Here is an 18,934-nt window from a genome sequence, read left to right on the forward strand (position 1 = left end):
TTTGCCAGTGCGACTACTTCGCCTCGCTTAGATTAGAATATTTTGATTCACACACCCTGGAACCCTCGAGGGTCTCCTCTCTCACGGTGGAGCGAATTCTTCGCTACGCTGCAGCTACAGGCCTATTCAAGGCCTGATTACGAGGATGCACAATATGCCTTTGGCATCGGTGCTAGGGCGCGTACCCTCCTCATCAACAATAATAATAATAAGTAATATATAAACAGCCATTTCAAATAACAATATTAAAAAAATCTTTGGAATATCAAAATGAAACAGAGCTTTAAAGCTACAAAAGTACTAAATGCATCATAATTACGAAAAATATTTCCACATATTCACTTTATATTTTGGAAAAAGGGAATATTAAGGTTCTGTATGATTTCTTAACACATCAACACAAGGCTAACTGCTAACGCGACGCACTAGTGTAACAATGGACGAACACACAGAGACAAAAACATAGACTGCTTTTTAACTCTTTCCGTATTAATTTTGAGTTGAGAAACAAGATTATCTTTAATATTTAAATAAATATAATTATTTTTAATTATTTTAATATTCAATAATTAACATTAATAATAGTTAAATCGTTTAAAATAAAGTTATACCTATTATCATCTCAAACTTTGCTAATATTGACGTTTAAAGTGAAGGGTACCCCTCATGCCCGCTTTCTTCAAATTTTGGGGTATATATACGATTCGTTTCCATTATAATAGTAAGGAGAAAGCGCAATTGCGAAAACCTTTGGTGGCGATCCCACCTTAGGGAGGCTAGACGTTTCTCGTAGCCCTAGCTGATCGCCGCGTATATCCTAAAACCAAACGATGATAATGGAGTAGAAGCCAATGAGACAGATTGGTGTCTATGTGGAATAGACGGAAGACCAGTAGATGGTGGTGTTAGAAGCCAGAATGTACAGACTGGTGTCCAAGTGGGATGGACGAAGACCAGAAGATGGCGGTGATTAGAAGCCAGTAAGTACAGACTGGTGTCCGTGTGGGATGGACAAAGACCAGAAGATGGTGGTGTAAGAACTCAAGTAGAGGAGCCATTTCCGTGACTGTGAAAGCAGTTCGGAAATGGCGAACACGTTTGCTCTGATTTGGAAACTGCGAACGCGGTCACGTGGGTGTAACAACAGACACACACACAGACGGACACACACGATCGTTACAGAACCTCTCCGTGACTTACGTCACTCGGAGAGGTAAAAACCAAAATACTACCTCTCCGAGTCGGGGAAAAGACTAGTATACGACTCAATATAGAAATACAAGAGCAACATTTTTTCGCTTTGTTTTGTCTAACGAGGCTTAAGTCATTGAATAGTTTTCTCTACATTGTCAAAATATATAATCATCCGCTAATCCTAGGTTTCAAATAATTATTTACAAAGAATATATAAGTTCTATGTTAAATTTTATTTTCTGATGCATACCACTAACCCGATAACGATTAGCTCTTTCACTGATCTAATTGCTACCATGATGCTTTCTTCTATTATATAATCTTAATCTGATTATTTAAACGTGTATTTAACTTTCGGCTCACTCTGAACCGTTAATGTCCCTTCTTTACAGACACGATAATCAAAACCCAAAGTTTACTCCACCTCAGATCTCAATTATTTACTCTTTGGTTCACTAAGCCTATTGCGGATCAAACTTGTTTTACCCAACAGAATCCAGGCCTTAGATTTCTTCTTGAAATAACTAAACCAAGGAATATTCTATATACAGATGTAGTATAGCTTAAGTAACATATAAACAGCCATTTCAAATAGTAATATTAAAAAACATCCTTGGAATATCAAAATGAAACAGAGCTTTAAAGCTACAAAAGTACTAAATGCATCGTAATTACGAAAAAGATTTCCACATATTCACTTATATTATGGAAAAAGTGAATATTAAGGTTCTGTAGGATTTCTCAACACATAAAAACAAAGCGAGCTGCTAACTCGGCGCACTAGTGTGACAACGGACAGACACACACAGACAAAAAATAGACTGCTTTTTAACTCTTTCCGTATTAATTTGGAATTGAGAAAAGAGATTATCTTAAATATTAAAATAAATATAATTAATATTTAATATTTTCTTCGTTAGTTGTTCGCCTTATTGAGCGTTACATCGTTTTAAAAAAGAATAATTAAACAACCTTGAGAGACTTGACTAATATTGACCTTTGAATTGAAGGATATGACTGTTGTTTCGCCTTACTAAAATAGGTAGTATATAAAGGATTCGAATCGCAGCTGTAGATAAGAACATCGCAATTGCGTGAACCTTGGAGGAAGACCCCTCCATTGGAAGGCTAGACGTTTCTCGTAACCCTAGCCGATCGCCGCGTACGTCTTAACCTTAAGGATGATGGTGGTGTTAGAAGCCAGGTGTACAGACTGGTGTCCATGTGGGATGGACAAAAACAAAGACCAGAAGATGGTGGTGTTAGAAGCCAGGTGTACAGACTGGTGTCCATGTGGGATGGACAAAAACAAAGACCAGAAGATGGTGGTGTTAGAAGCCAGGTGTACAGACTGGTGTCCATGTGGGATGGACAATGACCAGAAGATGGTGGTGGTTAGAAGCCAGTAAGTACAGACTGGTGTCCATGTGGAAAGGACAAAGACGAGAAGGTGGTGGTGTTTAGAAGCCAGTAAGTACAGACTGGTGTCCATGTGGAATGGGCGAAAGACTAGAAGATGGTGGTGTTTAGAAGCTAGTAAGTTCAGACTGGTGTCCATGTGGGGTGGACAAATGAACAGAGTTGTTAGACAGGCAATGGAGTAATAGCCTGTAAGAGGAATACAATTTCCGGGACTGTAAATGCGGTCTGGAAATTGAATACACGTTTGCTCCGATTTGCAAACTGCGAACGCGGTCACGTGGGTGTAACAACGGACAGACAGACACACAGACACGTCGAAATTAGAACCTCTCCGTGACATACGTCACTCGAAGAGGTAAAAATTAGAATTATGTTTACAAAGGTCTTCTCAAATATGCGCCGCTACCCCAGTGATAGTGATAGTGAAAAGCTACTATACAGTGGTCTAGAGCTCCCTTCATTCTCCTATTTCCAAACAACCAATGAATCAAGAGACATTTGCAACGTCACAGTGTGAAAAACAAGTTGGGCGGTATTTCGCGGCTAGTTTGAATTTCAAAATATCTAACGTACTTTTCTTAATTTTAAACGTTTTAATTCGATATTTTTTTTGGCACACATAATTTTAGGCCCATTTTTTTTACCTAAAACTGCCCTCATCTTGTACTAGTCGGAAAACATTGAGAGTATCACTTTAAGGTCCTTTAGTATAGCTAATACAAAATATATCAACGCATTTGATATATTAATATCAAAAGATGTTCCTAGAATTTGGAAATGAAACAAAGCATTATAGCTACACAACTACTAAAAGATTCGTAATGCCGAAACATAATTACCATATTTTTACCTCTCCGAGTGACGTATGTCACGGAGAGGTTCTAAATTCGACGTGTCTGTCTGTCTGTCTGTCTGTCTGTCTGTCTGTCTGTCTGTCTGTCTGTCTGTCTGTCTGTCTGTCCGTTGTTATACCCACGTGACCGCGTTCGCAGTTTGCAGATCGGAGCAAACGTGTATTCAATTTCCAGACCGCATTTACAGTCCCGGAAATTGTATTCCACTTACAGGCTATAACTCCATTGTCTGTCTAACAACTGTTCATTTGTCCACCCCACATGGACACCAGTCTGAACTTTCTAGCTTCTAAACACCACCATCTTCTAGTCTTTCGCCCATTCCACATGGACACCAGTCTGTACACCTGGCTTCTAACACCACTATCTTCTGGTCTTTGTTTTTGTCCATCCCACATGGACACCAGTCTGTACACCTGGTTTCTAACACAACCATCTTCTGGTCTTTGTTTTTGTCCATCCCACATGGACACCAGTCTGTACACCTGGCTTCTAACACCACCAACATCCTTAAGGTTAAGACATACGCGGCGATCGGCTAGGGTTACGAGAAACGTCTAGCCTTCCAATGGAGGGGTCTTCCTCCAAGGTTCACGCAATTGCGATGTTCTTATCTACAGCCGCGATTCGAATCCCTTATATACTACCTATTTGAGTAAGTCGAAGCAACCGGCGTATGCTTCATTTCAAACGCCAATATTAGTCAAGTCTCTCTAGAATGTTTAATTGTTCTATATCAAAACGATGTAACGTTCAATAAGGCAAACAACTGACGAAGAAAATATTTAATATTAATTATATTTATTTTAATATTTAAGATAATCTTGTTTCTCATCTCAAAATTAATACGGAAAGAGTTAAAAAGCAGCTTATTTTTTTGTCTGTGTGTGTCCGTCCGTTGTTACACTAGTGCGTCGCGTTAGCAGTTAGCCTTGTGTTGATGTGTTAAGAAATCATACAGAACCTTAATATTCCCTTTTTACATAATATAAAGTGAATATGTGGAAGTATTTTTCGTAATTATGATGCATTTAGTAGTTTTGTAGCTTTAAAGCTCTGTTTCATTTTGATATTCCAAAGATTTTTTTTAATATTGTTATTTGAAATGGCTGTTTATATATTACTTAAGCTATACGACATCTGTATATAGAATAATCCTTGGTTTAGTGACTTCATGAAGAAACCTAAGACCTAGACTCCGGCGGGTAAAACAAGTATTATCCGCAATAGGCTTAGTGAAACAAAGTGTAAATTATTGAGGCCTGAAGTGAAGTAAACTTTTGGCTTTGATTTTCGTGTCTGAAATGAAGAGACATTAACGGTTCAGAGTGAGCCGAAAGTTAAATACACTCTTAAATAATCAGGTAAAGATTTTATAATAGAAGAAAAGATTATGGTGGCAATTAGATTAGTAAAAGGGCTAGTGGTAAACGAGTAGCTACAGACTTTTTATTCTCTTTACGGTGCGCTATGACTATTAGTGCGTCTGGGTATAATTTAGCTTTGGTGTTATTTAACGTTAACATTCGTGTTGGCAAACTAAGAATATTGTTGAGGTGAGACGAGACGATTGTGTTTACACTGAAAACCAGTTGTGAATGTAGCTACCAGAATATAGGGTAAACAGCTGAAGCGTAGACTTCATTTCCTGTTCTTTTCCCCATTGACTGATTTCCATGTGTCCAAGATTTATCCTTATTGGATGTAAAATGTCGTCTACTTTACTGTTTGCTATGTTTGGAATACTACTTCAATATTTCGTAAATTTTTACTTCAAAAAAGTGAAATAACTCCATATCTGGGTAAATAAGTTTGTAGTAGTAGACCTCTTGACTCGGAGAGGTAATATTTTGGTTTTCCCAACTTGTCATTTAATAATTTGCAAAGAAAGAAAATATTATGGTTTTGTTAGAGTTATTTTCATGCCAGCACAATGTAAAAACAAGAAGGGAGTATGAACCAAGGAGTAGAGACTGCACGCTTTTAAAAAATTATAAATATTATCGCTTCGTCTTATGCTTTGCATGAAAACAATTCTTTAAATAAGTGTATCCCACTATAGCTTTCGTTGTTGATTTTTTTAATTATAAAAACCAATCGTCTCTATCCTAAGTCAACTACTCTACTCTGTTTTTGTTAATTTTTCGTGTCAACAATGTCATTACTCGTCCCTTACAAACATTGAATAGAGTTCCCATGATTTGCATTTTAATGGGAACACGTCTGTCTTAATTACTCTCTTCATATTAACTATGACAAGATATGATAGTGACAAGAGGAAACGATGGAGTGGGAACGTTTTTATTGGTCAATATTACATGACGTCACCCCGTTCTTGAAAAAGAACCCTCTCTAAAATATTTTAGACACGAAGTCCGGTTTGAACGAGGCGGTGGGGGGGGGGAATATTTTTCTAGAACTAGTCGGAAAACAGGCGGGGGGTTGGAAAAAATTTCCATACTGAAGACGGCCAGGGTATAAACCGTTACATCTCAGTACTTTGAGAGGGGTTATAGACTTCTGATATCAGTAAATTAAAGCATAGCGCGGCTCCAGTGGATCCCCTACAAGGGGACTTTCCTCCTGAACTCCGGGTTTCGCTTGGCAAAGGCTAGTGGGCGGGATTTATACACGCACGTACAAATCCCGCCTACAAATGCCTCTAGCTTCGCCAAGCCAAAACTGGAGTTCGCAAGGAAATTCAACTTGTAGGAGATCCACTGGAGTCGCCGTAACAGATAAACTGCGTTTTCGGGAAACCTCTCTTCAGGGAAAAGTGGTTATGAGGACCCACTGCTATTATGGGATCCGCTCATACGGGAACTGCTTATACGAGGGCTTCCCCTTAAATACTTAGCAATTGGTACATTATGTTACTCAAAATATAAACGAACGTAATTCGAAACATATTGATAATATATTTTACTATTTAAACGAGAACCATAAATATCCAGTATCCGATAATAGAAATAATGGAAATTAAATATTTTAAAATATGAAATGTTCCATTCAATAACTTATGATAATATTAAATTAAGTTTTCAATGCGTTGAAGAATTTTAATCGTATCAATAGTTTTCATTTTAAACTATTATCAATGGAACAACCATCAGCATGGTAGGTCATGTTTGGTTAACTTTGTATCTTCCATATTCAATAGCACTATATCGGTCTATAGGATAAAGCAAACCCTTTTGCTAAATAATAGTAAAATTGCTTGAAAGGTGCGGACCAGGCAGGGTACGGGCGTTATTAAGCAAGAAACACTTTTTGCATTATTGACCGCCATTTTTTTAATGCAGCTCGATCTCTAAAAGTGTTCTTTTACACGTTCCTGCTTTTTAAGAGTGACAGAGTGACCTTCGTGGAAAACTAGTTTCAGCTATAAAGCGGTTTAATCGGAGCTTGATGATGCTAATGTGGATCTTAACTAAGCAAACAGAGCGTGACGTTCACATAACGAACAATTACACGCAATAAATATCATAGTAGCAGTAAGTATGACCCTTTCAATAGAAGGTTACTTTCCAATATCTAGGACTGTTCACGAGCTCGTGCCAGCTGGCTCGATTAATTAACGAACGACCTTTTTTAAGGTCGAGTCGAGTCGACAGAAATCGAGCCACTACAACTCGAGAGCTTAGTCACTGAAATAGTGCTTTCCATTTAGTCTTTCTTCTCTCCACCAATATGCGTTGTATTTTTACATGAAATAAAGCGTGGGGAAATTTGCATTCTCTCGCCTCTAACCGTGAGCATAAAACGATTTGTTCACTTTTTAACGAGCGGGTTTTACTGAACCACTACATTCCTAAACATGGGATAGCATTTCCAGTCGTTCTCAAGTCTTTCATTGGTAGTAACAATTTTTGTTATACATTTACATGCTAACCGAGCCAGCTCGGCTCGAGTCGAGCCGCCGTTTTTCAACCTGACCCGGGCAGCTTTTAAAAAGCATGCTCAGCTCGACCCGTGAACAGCCCTACCAACTGCCCATCTTATACTATATATGAGAGTTTTGCGTGACAGTGCAACTCTAAAGCTATGTTACTCTTTGGTGTTAATAACTGTTGGTTCTGTTTTGCAATTGGTCATTTCTACGAAAGATTTAACAATGGAATCATGCTTAGTCTTGTTACGTTACTTATGGTTCAACTACGCGTCTTAGAAATGAGTTTGGGGACTTTTTGAGGCTTTTATTGTGTGTACGTTCAAAGTGGAAAACGGATTCCCATATCTTCAGTAGAAAGGATGTCTTCAGAAAAACTGTACTGCAATTGATAGTTTCAACAGGTAAAAATCTAATTTTCTCAAAAGTGTAGACACAATTCTATTAAAGAATCCTAACAATTAGACTAATTTAAAGGGAGGGTGAAGTAGAAAATCAAGTGATTTTTTATCGATTCTTCTAGCAATTTTAAGACCTGTCTGCATAGTGAAACATTCAGGAAATACAGACTCCGAATAATTTTAAAATTCAAATTAGGTTCAGATTTTAAGGATAAATTTAAACAAGGACTGCCGACCAATCGCGTAACGCCCTGCCATTTTGTTAGCAAAATTCACGTGGCACGCTTCATGTCTGGCGCCACGATTGTCACGTCGTGTGCCTAATTTTATCAAATCACGTGATAAATTTCATTCAACTCGGAACGTGCCACGAGAGTTTTGTTAACAAAAAGGCAGGGCATTACGCGATTGGTCAGATGTCCTTGCTTAAAATTATCCTTAAAATCTGAACCTAATTTGAATTTTAAAATCATTCGGAAGTATTTCCTGAATGTTTCACAATGCAGACTGTTCTTCAAATTGGTAGAAGAATCGATAAAAAATCACTTGATTTTCCACTTCACCCTCTCTTTAATTAAGTTGGGAATAAATTTGACTGAACCGGATTTGTTTCCCAAATGTTTAAGTGTAGAAATTTACTATTATTTTATTTAGAGCACTTTTCAAGACAAAATTAATTCGAAATGATTGTTAGTGCACCATACAGTTTGGCAAGTTAAAGACAAATAATAATTACTTTTCTATGATAATTCGTAATGCTTTCCACGTTTTAGGACGTCGAAAAAATCTCACTTTATTGTGTCAATTACGCGAACGATAGGTACTCAATTTCGAGTGAATTTCATAAATATTAAAATTCTGATTCATGGTTTTTCGAAAGTATTTTTTCAAAATGAGTACAGCTATCTTCATGGAGTTCTTAAATGGTTATATTTAAATTAAAACTTTAACACGGGAGCTCTCAGACCGTGGTCCCTCTTCTTCCGTTCACAATGATTAACTTTCTTTAGCAGTACTCATTTTAAAATTAGAACAAGTCGGGAAAACCAAAATATTACCTCTCCGTGTCGAGAAGATTATATAACCTTAAGTATCCAATGAAAACGTCGACCTTTTGCCCTCATCCTTTCCCGCGCTTTGCGCTTCCGCATTTCATCCTTACTCTCAACATTATCTTCCTCCATTTTACATATAAAAATCAAATACTCACAAAAAGAAGTGGCAAAAACCTGCTGGCTCTTTACAACCACTTAATTTGACTTAATATCCAATTTCCAACAACAATAATATACCGGTAGTTTAATTGACAACCTACTAGCATCGAAATTCTCATAAGGAATGGCTCCCGCGGATAAAAAACGGCAATTTTCAACTAGGTGGGCGTTATCTCATAAGATTTGAAAAATATCATTTGTCTTTTTTACCAATGCCTAACCGTTTGGATTTTTTAAAGCAGTCTTAGCACCAAAAAATATTTTTGAATGAGGATAAAAAAGGTCTGTCCTCTCGTAATTTTTTAAGCTTTTATCATGATTACTCTATACAACAGTAACAAGGAGTATAAACGCATTAGTGGAAGCAGTATTTTTTTCCCAAAACAATGTCGCTTATGTTTATGCAATGAATGAAATATATCACAATGCACGGGCCTTGATAGATATAGGAGGCAATGAAGGAAATATATCGCATGCACGGGCCTTGGTAGATATAGGAGGCAATGATAATCTCTCTCTTTGCACGAGAGGTTTATCTTTAATATTTAAATAAATATAATTATTTTTAATTATTTTAATCTTCAATAATTAACATTAATAATAGTTAAATCGTTTAAAATAAAGTTATACTTATTATCTTCTCAAACTTTGCTAATATTGACGTTTAAAGTGAAGGGTACCCCTCTTCCCGCTTTCTTCAAATTTTGGGGTATATATACGATTCGTTTCCATTATAATAGTAAGGAAAAACCGCAAATGCGAAAACCTTTGGTAGCGATCCTACCTTAGGGAGGCTAGACGTTTCTCGTAACCCTAGCTGATCGCCGCGTATATCCTAAAACCAAACGATGATAATGGAGTAGAAGCCAATGATACAGATTGGTGTCTATGTGGAATAGACGGAAGACCAGTGGATGGTGGTGTTAGAAGGCAGTGTAAGTGCAGACGGGTGTCAATGTGGGATTGACAAAGAACAGAAGATGGTGGTGATTAGAAGCCAGTAAGAACAGACTAGTGTCCGTGTGGTATGGACAAAGACCAGAAGATTGGTGGTGTGAGAACTCAAGTAGAGGAGCCATTTCCGTGACTGTGAAAGCAGTTCGGAAATGGCGAACACGTTTGCTCCGATACGCAAACTGCGAACGCGGTCACGTGGGTGTAACAACGGACAGACAGACACACACACAGACAGACAGACAGACAGACAGACACACAGACAGACACGGCCGTTACAGAACCTCTCCTGGACTACGTCACACGGAGAGGTAAAAATAATATTTCTGGTTTTTTTCTCTTATACAAGAAATGTGGGGTTTAATGGGTCCATAATTTCGGTGTTCACCTACGAAGTAAGTATTTATTTGGCCGTTTATTACTTCAAGTAAAAAATAAATTTCCAAAGGAATTCTTATCATATCTTTAAAATCCATATATCCGTGATACCAGAAGGGGGTAATAAAAGAAGGATGACACTCTGCATCTTCTTAATACTTTGGTTATGTAAAGTCATTCTTCCCGGGCTTATCCCCTTTTCGTTTGCTCTCCCGCTCAACAAACTTCAGAAGGGCATCGCACCGTGCTAGGGTAAATTATGTAATTGTTTGGCACTAAATCCCCAACAATCATCCCACAAACCCTTGAGGTGAGACAAAGATCCACAAGCGCGTCTTTGCCAAATATTTAAGCGCTAATAGAGTAATGATGAGGGAACTATTTATCGCGTATGTGATTCGGTTTAGTAACCTTGCTCCAAATGTTCCGATATTGAGAAGACTGACGTTACACTTACCCCGCCTTGTGGCACACTTCTCTCGAAGAGAAGTATTATATACTTCTGCCGATACCCATTTTCCACCATTAACGAAACTTTAATAAGAAGCATTCGGCTGTTCTTAAGTTTCTAACGTGTTCATTTCTAGAAACTCTCATAGAACCAGTTCCCGTATGAGCGGATCCCATAATAGCGGTCTCCATAACCGCTGTTCCCCAAATAGCTGTTTCCCGAAAACCGTTACGGAAGTTCCCAAAAGTGCAGTACAACCGAGTAGTGAAAAATTACAGTCGTTTATGCTGTAGGTTTGGTTAGGTGAGGTGAGGTGAGGTTTGGTTAGGTGAAGTGAAGTTTGGTTATTTGAACCCCAATAGTATTAGGGTCAGTTTAGGTATTGTTATCCTAAGCCGAGTAGTATTAGGTCAGGTAAGTTTGGTTAGGTTAGGTTGGTGTATGATGACCTGGTTGTACTTAATTGGCAAGGTAAACTGTAGGGCCACGAATTGTTGAACACTCAAGCTAAAAACTGCTATTTTTAAAACAGAAGCCGCTATTTCTTGAACAGCAGTTTTTAAAAACTGCGCTTTTCATGACAATTCTTTAAATCTAAATATTTCAGAGCGGTATTGCTGATGTTTGGGGAGGAAGAAACGAGATTTTCGATTACATAACGAAAAAGTAAAATACACTTGCCATTTTATAAAATTAGGACTAATATACCAAGCCATTTGATAATAATAAAAGACAAGTTCTTGTGTGTTTTGGTTTCAATATTCTACATTTATAGCATATAGGCTATAGGGATAATTCTCGCGGTGGCAGGTTGACACTCGAAATGCACTTATCCGCTTATTACGTCACTATGGCCCGAGTTCGCTAGAGTACCCGACTCATTGAAGACGGGCAGGGAGAAAGTTGCAGCTGCTTTTATCATAGGCGTAGAGTTTCCCAAACCGGCCTGGACCAATACATAGCAGGATAGCATCATGCATGATGCATGCATATGATGTAAATAAATTCATAACGAAGATTGAGTAATAAATTAAATTTATTATTATAAATAAAAATCTTTACAAAAATATTGAGCCTTCCACTGTCAAAGCTAAGTAATGATCGAAATTACTCTAAATGTCTAGTATGAGAGCGATAAATATTGAGCCTTCCACTGTCAAAGCTAAGTAATGATCGAAATTACTCTAAATGTCTAGTATGAGAGCGATAAATTAACAGATAAGTGTGGAAATACTAGAAAACCTATTCCCATTAATCTTTAAATACCCGAAACAAGTTTTTCAACTGCTCGATTCGAGTACTCGAGACTCGGCTCGATGCACGATAAGAGAAATTTTCAATACTTGAGAACGGAGCCTCCGAAATGCGAGTAGCGAAGCGAGAATATTTTTTTAACAAATTTAGTTCGCCGTGTTTTAACGCTTGGTGGCGCTTTTTGTACCGTAAAATAAACATAAGTTCAGCCTCATGACCCCGGCGACTGCTACAATATTAGGGCAAGATATAGACGTAGAGCGGTGAAGCCGAGGTCGCGGATAGTTAAAAAGTGTTTTAGAAAATTTCCGAAGACCTTTATTAAACAATCATTCCAAAGAAATAAAGGATAAAAAAGTTGAGGTGAAAAAAATGAAATGTTGTGAAGGGGTAAAAAAATCCTCTAATGGTATATGAAAACTGTGAATTAGCATAGCAACTTCAAGAAGTTTTGTTTTACTGAAAAAACAACGATGTTAAAATCTCATAATTACTTTTTTTGTCCATACAATCTAACCAATAGATTCAATAAAAAGTGAATAGCCCCTAAAAATTACGTTAATTTAAAGGTGAAACCTTTCTCTTTCATAAAAGTTTTATAATTGACCCCTAAAATATAAACGATAATTTATGGAAGACCCTGGTCGCAACGGTGATAAAAGCGCCACCTCGTACACACAAAGGGTAAAAATATTTCCTCTATGAAACTGGATATTTCCCCACATGAAAATCGACACGCATGGGCCTAGTTCATTTCGGAGGCTCCGTTGAGACTCGAATCAAAAGCTAGAATTCAAGCCCTAATTGATAGCGGGAAAGATGTTCAATTGCACCGAATCTGCATGGTGCAATCTGTTTTTTGCTAGTAACGAACTTGCTTCAATTATTGAGTAGAGCTGCATTTAACTATCCGTAATACCAAGAGTGTTGTTTATGTACCCATTCCAACGTTTATTATATCTTTAACATTATTGATATCGACGATCAATTTAACCATTTGATCTACTTTTGAAAAAATATTGCTTTTTATTTTCAGAAATTTCGTCATAAGATTTTGCGAAATAAGCAACAGTCGTTTCAAGTTCTGGGCCAATGTACGTTTAAAATCTCAAGCGATGTGTAGATTTCAAATTTTGGTTCCATTTCATAACAAAATTTGAAAAAAAGGAAAAATTAAATATCATGCAAGCTAATTGTTTTGGTCTAACGTATATCACAAATAAATTTCAGATCATAGATATGTATTGGATGATAAAAAATACGCTTTACCATTACGAAGAATTTAAATCAAAGTTTTACCCGGGTTATTTCTTTTGTGAAAAGATCGTCACAGCTTCTTCGAAACCTGAACAGGAAATTAAAAAAGTATCTCAACTTTTAGAAATGGATGGCAATGTAATTTTATAGACAAATTGGATGACTAATATTTCAATCAATTAATCAATGATAGAAATATTCTGTTTCACTCTTAAATTTCATTGTAGACCGTATTTCTCTTGGTGGTTTCCTTTTTCATCATATCTTGTTGTTTGTCGCTAAGAAAATCGGTCCACTTGTATTTGGATAATTCAAAACGTAGAACACCAAAATTTCCAAATTTTATCACGAAAATCTTCACTAATTCTTTCAACAATGTCTGAAACTTGATATCAACATTTTTCTCCGAAGGTAATTCTATTTTATTTAAGGTAAACATATAGTTAGCCTGTACCTCCAAATAAAATGAAAATATCGCAACATTTACTCTATAGTTGAATAATTTCTAATACCTAATAAAACCAGAAGTAAAATAAGGGACTAGAAGTGAAGTGCTCTAGCGTTGGTAATAGATCCTGGCACCAGTGAACAAATTCGAGGATTTTATGCCGCTTCCATCGTGCCTACACTAAGCGGCGAAACACAGACGCGGGTGCTTGAATCTAGTTTGGCCGTCTACCACCGCGAGCTGGACCGAAGCTACAAGGATATGTCACTGCTCACTCATTTGAAAACGTTTATTACCAGTAATGGGTGAAGTTTTATCTTGTGCCGGTTCTCTCTTTACTTTATTTTCAATGTTCGCTTATTTGACAGGTAGCGAAAAATCCGTTGCATAAAGGGGTTCCGGGTGCGATACCAATTCCCAGTAACAGCAAATGTATTGTGAAATTATTGAGCGAAAGGCGAGGCGCCTACCTCATCAAAGAAGACGACTTTAAATCAAACATGAAAACTATCAAAACAACAAACAAATGGTTTTATTCCGAGTCGGTTCACGTTAAACAAGAACCGCCTTACTTTGAATTTAGATACGTGCCGCTTTCGAGCCGCATCAACGACACCACCAAGACGTAAATTCTTCGAAAAGTGTTAGATCTAACATTTTCCATTATTCTAATTTTATTCAGTTTTAGAAATTGAAATGGCCAAATTTTCAGTTTGCTTTTTAACACGGAACACCAATTCCATCGCTGGACGACGCCAGAGTCGAAGGCGCTGTTGGACCTCGTTACTTGGAAAAAACCCGAACCGAAAGTCAAGTCATTAAACTTCAGCACCGTTTCTCTCCCTTTCGAATTTTGGGTCAAGGGTATAGTCGTCTCATGCGTCGTTGTGGCATTGGAGATTTTGTCAGCGTGCATGATCAAAAGAAGGGAAAAGAAGAAAATCAACCCGAACTTTCTGAATGATCAGTTTGTCATGTAGTCAGTTCGTTAACCAATGCTAGCAGTTCCCAATCTGGGGTTAAAAATCTGTTTATATAATCACTGTGTTGAAAAATCTTAATTCTTAAAACTAAAATGTTTTCTTGAGAAACTAAAATGTTTTCTTGAGAACTAAACACACACTACTATTTCAGTTTTCAATGTACATTGAACTTTTGGAAAGTATTTGAATGTTATATAAAATAAAGAGGGTATCCAATATTGCACGTCGCACTCAAGAATGGTCTAAGAAGCCTTCGAAAATCTATGCAACTTTAGTTTTGTTCTATCAGAGGTGGCAAATCCCCGTAGAAGCTCGGTCGGGTATACATCTGCTCCTAGTAGACCAAATAGACCCAGTCCCATAAATCCTGGACAACCACAGAATCCTACAGGACAGAACCCACAGGGAATTGCTCAGTCCCCACCTAGAGGTAGCTCTCAAAGTACCGAGGGTGCTAGTCAAACCCAGGGAACAGCAAATCCGCAACCCCAAACTAATCCAAATACGGGAGGTGCCCAACAGGCTGCATTTCTAGCATCAGTCTTACAGTCCTTTACAAACCTGGCAACATCAAATCAGGGACATGTGAAAGGTTTAGAACCCTCCGTGAGATTAGCGTTTTATGGTAGAAAGGATGAAAGCGTTCCTGAATTCATAAGAAAATTCGAGGAATATGTTAGCTTCCATAAAATCAGTGAGAATGATAAGATGCTTTTCATGCCCATTATATTAAGAGACAATGCCCTACATTGGTACTGTTCCCTTCCCCCAGGAGTAGATTGGGCAGAATTTAAGGGACGTATCAAACGGCGTTTTGGGCTTAAGGATGAGGGAGCTAAGGCCCGAATAGCATTACATAATAGAAAACAAAACCAAAATGAGTCCATCGAGGATTTTTTTTGGCTATTTCGTGAAAGTAAATCAGAATTTAAACCCTCCAATACCTGAAGATGAATTACTCCTTATAATTAAACAAAATTTAAGGATGGAGTTTAAGGGATTACTTATGGTTTTGCCAGCGCAAACGTTGTCCGATTTACAAGATGTTTGTTTACAAATAGAGCAAACTTTTGAGTTAGACCAACCCTCCTCGTCACAAGACAACCCAAATCCAGTTTCACAACACAATAGGGATGTTAGAGAGCAATCCATACAACAGATCCCACCATATCTAGCCCCCAGAAAAAGAGTAAATCAAGGGAATATCCCGAGCATGGGAACTCATACTAACAGGGACATCCCGCATGGGAACACTAACAACCCCCATCGGGACGAATATTACAATCCTCCCCCAGTCCAAAATGATTCCCAAAGCTATCCGAATCAAGATTATCGAGCTCCTTTCCCGAGGCCAAACTCCCAACCAAGGCAATCCCACCTTGCGTCCAGACCTCCTCGAAGAAGAAGCCTACCCAGGGACTTTCCTCAACAAACTCGAGTCTTTGAGAGGAGAAATCCTGAAATTGAGCCTCGAGAAAACCAGCCTCAACAAAATGAAAGGCAACTCGTCCCAAGACGTCCATAGAACCAAAGCCAGGATAACCAAGATCCTCCGAGAGTCACTCAGGATGATCGACCGATCACATGCTTCAACTGCGGTGGCTTACGTCATTATGCCAGTGAATGTCCATCTCCAAGGGTGGAAAGACAGAGAAGTCCGTTTCCGGGAAACGCCAACCCGGGAGGGAATTCCAGAGGACGTCTCCCTCCCGCCAACCAATAGTCCCGCAAGATAAAAACCAAATTGTGACAACACCACCGTTACAATTGGCCACAATTCGAAGAAGAAGAAGACCCCGAAAAAGAAATCCACATCTAATAAACATTAAATTTGAACATGAAACCCTACAGACTAGAATAGACAATGGTGCAGAAGTTTCCATGATTAGTTTAGATCAATGGCGGTCCATACAAAGATTTAGAGGGGATAACAGATTAGAACCGAACTCAGAAAAATCAGAGTGTATCATAATGGGAAATGGGCAATACTCCTTCACTAAGGGCTCAACCGTACTAGATTTTGAAATAACATTTGAACAAGATGTAACGAGGAAATTTAGTCAAGAGTTCCACATCGTCCCTTCACTTCTGTGTGATGCCATTCTAGGCCAAGATTTTCTTGAAGACTGGAAAACTATTATCGATTTTGGAAACTTAACCTGTAACATAGATGGACTAGAATTGAAATTCGTAGAAGTAACAGAAGATAAATTTCCTCCCTCACCCCAAATGGTTTCGAACGTTAATGAAGCAGTTGAATCAACCTCTCTCTCATATAAGCAGAAGAGAGAGTTGAAAGAACTCCTTCTCCGATTCCCAGAACTTTTTAGTGATAAGTTAGGAAGAACCAGCTTAGTGGTCCATGAAATCCATACCGGAAATGCTAAGCCGATACATAAGAGACCATATCGTGTGAGTGATGCCAAGATGAAAATAATAGAACAAAGCATTTATGACATGCTCAAGGATGGAATAATCAAACCTTCGACGTCACCATGGGCTTCGCCAGTGGTGATTCTAGAACAAGATGACGGATCCGGTACAGGCAAGAAGAAATACCGTTTCTGCATCGACGTCAGAGAATTGAATTCCATCACTGCAAAAGATCCCTATCCGATTCCCAGAATCGACGAAACTCTCAGTAAATTGGGAAAGCCAAAGTACATCACTGCATTGGACTTGAAATCAGGATACTGGCAAGTTGAAATGGAACCAGGAAGTGCACCAAAGACAGCTTTTATAACGCACGCTGGAAAATACGAATTTAACGTATTACCGTTTGGACTTTGCAACGCACCGAGTACCTTTCAACGACTAATGGACGAAGTCTTCCGAGATGGAGAAAAATTTGCTATCGTCGTATACCTCGACGACATACTAATTGCCTCCGAAACATGGAAAGAGCAGAAAAATGCTCTAGAGTACGTGATGACTAAACTGAAGAACGCTGGTTTAACCCTTCAATTGAAGAAATGCCGCTTCGCCCAATCGGAAGCAGTCGTCCTGGGACACGTAATTAACGAAACGGGAATTTACATCGATCCTTCCAAGGTCGATGCCATAAAGAAATATCCTCAGCCAAAGACACTAAAACAAGTCCAAAGATTCCTTGGAATGGCAGGATGGCATCATAGATTCATACCTCATTACTCCAAACTAGCTACTCCACTCAATAAATTGAAGAAGAAAGGCGTAAAATTCACATGGGGTCCTGATCAAGAGGAATCTTTTCAGAAGATAAAAGATGCCATCTGCAGCTCACCACCATTGGCCGCGTACAAACCAGATGCGCCGAGCATATTGACAACAGATGCATCAGACGCCGGCTTGGGCGCGATGCTATCTCAAGTCCAAGATGGAAGAGAAGTTCCAATCGCATATGCGAGTCGAAATCTTCGAAATGCGGAATCCAAATACAGTACTTCAGAAAAGGAATGTCTAGCAATTTATTGGGCCATCGGACACTTCCGCCCTTATTTGGAAAGCAAACCCTTTACCGTCGTCACCGACCACAAGGCTTTACAATGGCTATTTGGACTCAAAGAACCAAACTCGAAACTTGTCAGGTGGGCCATGTATCTACAAACATTCGATTTCAAAGTGCAGCATAAGAAGGGAGTCGAAAACGTCCTAGCCGACGCCCTATCACGAGCTCCCATAGGACTGTTCGCCATGTCGATAGCCTCCACCATGGATGAAGACGATAATCAGATCACGTCACCGGAAGAATCGACCGCTCCATCGGATCATTCACACGTCGCGTACATTTTACCACCTTACCCTCACGCGAATTTTCATATCTTCGATCGCGATGACATCATCACCGCTCAAGGAGAAGATCCGGTTATTCGCGGAATCATTGAACAACTCCGACAAGAAAATCCTCCAGAAAATACAGAGTACGAGATGGTAAACAATCTCATTTACCAGAAATCATCGGGAGTTCGTCCAGCAAGGATTTATTTACCCCAATCTCTCAGAAGAGAAGCCTTGAGACTCTTACATGATCATCCTCTGTCTGCCCATAGAGGAAAGTACAACACGCGAGAAAAAGTAGGACATCGGTACTGGTGGCCCGATCTTGACAAAGACGTCACACGATACGTTAGAGAATGTGTTCTTTGCCAACAGTACAAGATCAGTAACCGTAGGACACCTGGCCTTATGATATCTACAGTTCCGACTGGACCCTTCGACAAAATAGGAGTCGATATCATGGGACCCTTTCCGGTCAG

This window comes from Phalangium opilio, unplaced genomic scaffold (assembly GCF_054372755.1).
Source record: "Phalangium opilio isolate 3A_F unplaced genomic scaffold, DU_Popi_V2 ptg000043l_1, whole genome shotgun sequence".
Classification (NCBI taxonomy): domain Eukaryota; kingdom Metazoa; phylum Arthropoda; class Arachnida; order Opiliones; family Phalangiidae; genus Phalangium; species Phalangium opilio.